Source organism: Triticum dicoccoides, chromosome 2B (assembly GCF_002162155.2).
Source record: "Triticum dicoccoides isolate Atlit2015 ecotype Zavitan chromosome 2B, WEW_v2.0, whole genome shotgun sequence".
NCBI lineage: Eukaryota > Viridiplantae > Streptophyta > Magnoliopsida > Poales > Poaceae > Triticum > Triticum dicoccoides.
Window position 1 is genome coordinate 229,116,464 of NC_041383.1, and position 5,053 is coordinate 229,121,516.

At 46.8% G+C, this 5,053-nt stretch overlaps 1 long non-coding RNA gene across 1 annotated transcript; it reads left to right on the plus strand.

Annotated features, from left to right (window-relative positions):
• The first annotated feature begins 2,719 nt into the window (after positions 1-2,719).
• On the plus strand, positions 2,720-3,137 carry LOC119367602. The gene is made up of 2 exons (XR_005176359.1): positions 2,720-2,777; positions 2,880-3,137. It is a non-coding gene; the product is annotated as an uncharacterized LOC119367602 (long non-coding RNA).
• The last annotated feature ends 1,916 nt before the right edge of the window (positions 3,138-5,053 follow it).

The window sequence follows — 5,053 nt, forward strand, 5'->3', positions numbered from 1 at the left end:
CCTCTTCGTCCCCAACGGCGCCACCTCACCCCGATGTCGCCCCGCCGCCTCGTCCTCATCACTGCGCCGTCCTCGACCTCATCCTCAACCGCGGCTCCTCCGAGCCTCGCCGTTGTTCCCCTGCAGCGGGGGTGAGACGCCGTATGTCCTCCTCTTCCCCCTCTGCCCCGATGCGTCCACCACACCCCGCGCCTCCCCCCATCGTGGCCACGCGCCAACCGTGCCCGTGTAGCGCCGGCCATGCCTGACGCGCGCGCCCGCGCACCACGGCCCTTCTCGGCGCCCTCTCTGCGCCCGCGCCCCGTCTCTGTCCCGCGATCGCGCGTCTGCTGGAGCTTTGCTGCTCGGGCCGCCCCTGCAACTGCCTCCTCCTCCTAGCGCCGCGCCACCTTGCCCTGCAGCCCCGCCCGCCGCGCCGCGCGTGGCCTCCGGCCTGCGCATCCCTGACAGCGCCACAGCGCCGTTTGGCCTCGCCGGCGGCCGTCCTCTTCGGCCCCGCCCGTGGCCTCTGCTGTCGCCCGACATCGGCCGCTCCTGCTGTGGCCAAAGCCACGCCCCTGGGTGTGCGCCCATGTGCGCTGCGCTCGCACCCCATGGGGCTCCGCCCGAACTCGCGCGCCCGTTAACGCCCCAGGGGCCTATGACAACGGGCCCCACGCCCCTTTTCCAAAAAAAGGAAATAATAAATGATATGAAAAATAATTAATTAACTGAATAAGCTTTGTTTAGTTAACCTAATTAAGTTGATTAGTCTAATTATATCTTAGTTAGCTAAGAGTGTGACAGATGGGCCACATTGCTCCTTTTGACCAGTCAACACAACCAGAGTTGACTGTTGACCCTACTGACGTCATGATGATGTCATGACTGATGCTATAACTCTATTTTCCTTTTAATTAACTCTGTTAATTTCAAAATATTTGTTTAAACTTTGAAAAATCATAGATATTAATCTGTCGCTCGGATGAAAAAGTTTTATACATGAAAATTGCTTAAAACGAGGAGAGGAATCCAGATATGCGGTCCGTTCGTTTGCCACACATCCCTAGCATAGTGAACATGTAACCTTTTCCCTCCGGTTCATCTCTCTAACACACGTCCGGAACCGGAAAAACTTTCCCGTATGTTTTCTTCCTTCTCCAGTATCGCGTAGCGCTGCATTAGAACACCCCTAGCACCGCTTATTGTCATGTTATGCGTCTATGTGCTTTGTATTTACTGTTTCTTCCACCTATCCTCTTTGGTAGATCCCGAGACCGCTGTTGATGTCACTGTGATCGACTACGTCGCCAACGGCACTTCTTCCCTTTCAGCAGAGCTTCCAGGCAAGCCCCCCCCCCTTCGATCATCCCGATATTGCCCATTCCATTCTCTCATGCTTGCATTAGATTTTGCTACTGTAATTGATTGCTCCTATTCTGATGCATAGCCTGCTTTTGTACCTGCTGTTCTACCTAACCTTTTTATCCTAAACTGCTTAGTATATGTTGGTTAGTTATCCTTCAGTGACCCCCACCTTGTCCTTGTTGCCCCTGCTTCATCATTGACGCCTCAATCAACGTGATTGATGACCAGAGCCCTACACCTCACATCACATCACGCTCCTTTTGATGCTCGACTCTGCGGAGTTACCATCGAGTGCCGAGGGTGGAACCTCATACATCACTCCTGATGAGATCTCTATAGTGTAGCTATTCGGTCGTGGTCAACGAGGGTGGTTCCTCCTTCACCATTCCCGATACGGCTCTGTCGTGCAACACATCAAGTGTGAACCTCGAGGGTGGTTCCTCTTACGTTCACCTTGATGATTACATCGAGTGGAATCTATCGAGGGTGGTTCTTCGGGTTTTTCCCTTGATATTAGGACACACGGTTACCTTGACTTACTTGAGACCATTGTTGAAGTAGGGTCGGCCCTGAGGGGTACCCGCAAGTTGATGTGAAAGTCGGGTGGGCCCGGAGAGCACCCGCGAGTTATCCACGTGGCACGATCGGGCAGTCTAGTCCCTTGTCATAAGTTCACGAGACCGGGCGACGGGGTCACATTATCGTGAGTCTCTACTCGTCTTCGCGAGCCCCCAATGCACTAACCGGTTTGGCTATTTGTTCTGAGTTGGCTCTGGCCTTTACGCACTAACCACCACGCGAGAATAGTTATGGGCCTCGACGTCGCAGTATCAGCCAAAGCTTTGTCAGACGTCTAGTTTAGTAGTGTGGCACGGTCGAATCGTGCTGGCCGTCCGAGGCGGTGCTGGTATCCATCCTGCTCGCAACGACCCGGAGTGCTGCGGGCGATGGGCCCAAGACCCCGGAGTGCTTAGGATGAAGACCAGTGGGGACCTCTCTGCTGAGCCTAGGTAGGGCTGTGACGTGTTGATCTTCTGAGGTCGGGCATTGGCCCAGAAAGGTTTGTCCGGCCAGAGTAATCAAGTGTGTTGGGTAACGTGGTGGCCCCCTGTAGGGAAGATATATATTCGAATACCGTGTCCACGATAATGGACGTTCAGACTTATATCCTGATTTTATATAACTAGAAATGGATGCTTGAGATATGTGATGGATATGTGGCTCCGAGATTGCTTTCTCGCAGAGAGTCGAGGAAGGATCTCTGGGTGTTGTTGTTACAACATGCTTGTTAATTAAACTGCTATTCTTTACTCTTCTACATGGTGCAAGATGCTTGGAGCTGCTTGAAGATGCTAGTCTTTGTTAGGCTAGGCCTATCCCTCTATTCTGGCATTCTGCAGTTCAGTCCACAGATACAACCCTTCCATTTGGTACCAATGCATACTTATTATAGATCTGATGCTTGCGAGTACTTTGGATGAGTACTCACGGTTGCTTTGCTACCCCTTTTCTCCCTTCTTTCTTCTTTCCAGTTGATGCAACCAGATGGTGGATCCTTGGAGCCAAATGCCACCACTGACGGATACTATTACGTGGAGACCGCCAACGACCAGGAGTAGTTTAGGAGGTCCCAGGCAAGAGGCCTTGCCTCTTTGATCGTGTTGCTTTTGTGCTAGCCTTCTTATTTCTATACTCAGTTATTGTTGCTTTCGCTAACTCTTGTGTATCGAGCTTTGTATTCAAGCCCTCGAGGCCCCTGTCTTGTAATATAAAGCTTGTATTCTTTTATTTGTGTTTAGAGTTGTGTTGTGATATCTTCCCGTGAGTCCCTGATCTTGATCATACACATTTGCGTGTATGATTAGTGTACGATTGAATCGGGGGCGTCACACGTGATTATCCTGTTATGATCTTGAGGGAATTAAATAAAAAAGAGAGAATAAAAAGAAATAACGAGATCATATTGATCTTATGGAGAGTAATGACTTCACATATCAAGAGTATGGTGAATAAAAGTTGTTGAGAGTTGACAAACATAGTTTTGGTCATCGTTGCAATTAATAGGAAGTAATAAAGAAATAGAGGTTCTCACATATAAATATACTATCTCAGACATCTCTTATGATTGTGAGCACTCATTAAAATATGACATGCTAAAAAGTTGATGTTGGACAAGGAAGACAACGTAATGGGTTATATTTTCTTATATCTGAAATAAAGTATATTGTCATGGATCATCCAACATGTTGAGCTTGCCTTTCCCCCTCATGCTAGCCAAGTTCTTTGCACCAAGTAGAGATACTACTTGTGCTTCTAAATATTCTTAAACCTAGTTTGCCATGAGAGTCCACCATATCTACCTATGGATTGAGTAAGATCCTTCAAGTAAGTTGTCATTGTTACAAGCAAAAAAATGCTCTTTAAATATGTATGATTTATTAGTGTGGAGAAAATAAGCTTTATACGATCTTGTGATATGGAAGTAATAAAAGCGATGGACTGCATAATAAAGGTCCATATCATAAGTGGCAATACAAAGTGACGTTCTTTTGCATTAAGATTTTGTGCATCCAACCATAAAAGCACATGACAACCTCCGCTTCCCTCTACGAAGGGCCTATCTTTTTATTTTTGTCTTATGCCTTATGCAAGAGTCATGGTGATCTTCACCTTTCCTTTTTACATTTTATCCTTTGGCAAGCACATGGTGTTGGAAAGATCCTGATATATATATATCCAATTGGATGTAAGCTATCATAAACTATTATTGTTGACATTATCCTTGAGGTAAAAGGTTGGGAGGCAACACTATAAGCCCTATCTTTCTCTGTGTACGATTAAAACTCCATACCCATAAGTATTACATGAGTGTTAACAATTGTGAAAGACTAAATGATAGTTGAGTATGTGGACTTGCTGAAAAGCTCTTATATTGACTCTTTCCGATGTTATGATAAATTGCAATTGCTTAAATGACCGAGATTATAGTTTGGTAGTTTTTAAAGAAGTTTCTAAATCATACTTGACACTGTGAATAGATTGTTACTTTAGCATAAGAAATCATATGACAATATATATTTATATATGTTGTTGTTTCAAGAATGATCATGATGCCCTTATGTCCGTATTTTGTTTTATCGACACCTCCATCTCTAAAACATGTGGACATATTTTTCGATTTCGGCTTCCGCTTGAGGACAAGCGAGGTGTAAGCTTGGGGGAGTTGATACGTCCATTTTGCATCATGCTTTGATATTGATATTTATTGCATTATGGGATGTTATCACACATTATGTCACGATACTTATGCCTTTTCTCTCTCATTTTACAAGGTTTACATGAAGAGGGAGAATGCCGGCAGCTGGAATTCTGGGTTGGAAAAGGAGCAAATATTGGAGACCTATTCTGCACAACTCCAAAAGTCCTGAAACTTCACGGAGGCACATTTTGGAATTAATAAAAAATTCTGGTGAAAGAATCAACCAGAGGGGGCCCACACCCTGGCCATGAGGGTGGGGGCGCGCCCTACCCCCCTGGGCGTGCCCCCCTGTCTCGTGGCCCCCCTGGTAGGCCTCCGGTGCCCATCTTTTGCTATATGAAGTCTTTCGCCCTGAAAAAAAAATCAGAAGGAGGCTTTCTCGTGGGCCCCCTGGTAGGCCTCCGGTGCCCATCTTTTGCTATATAAAGTCTTTCGCCCTGGAAAAAA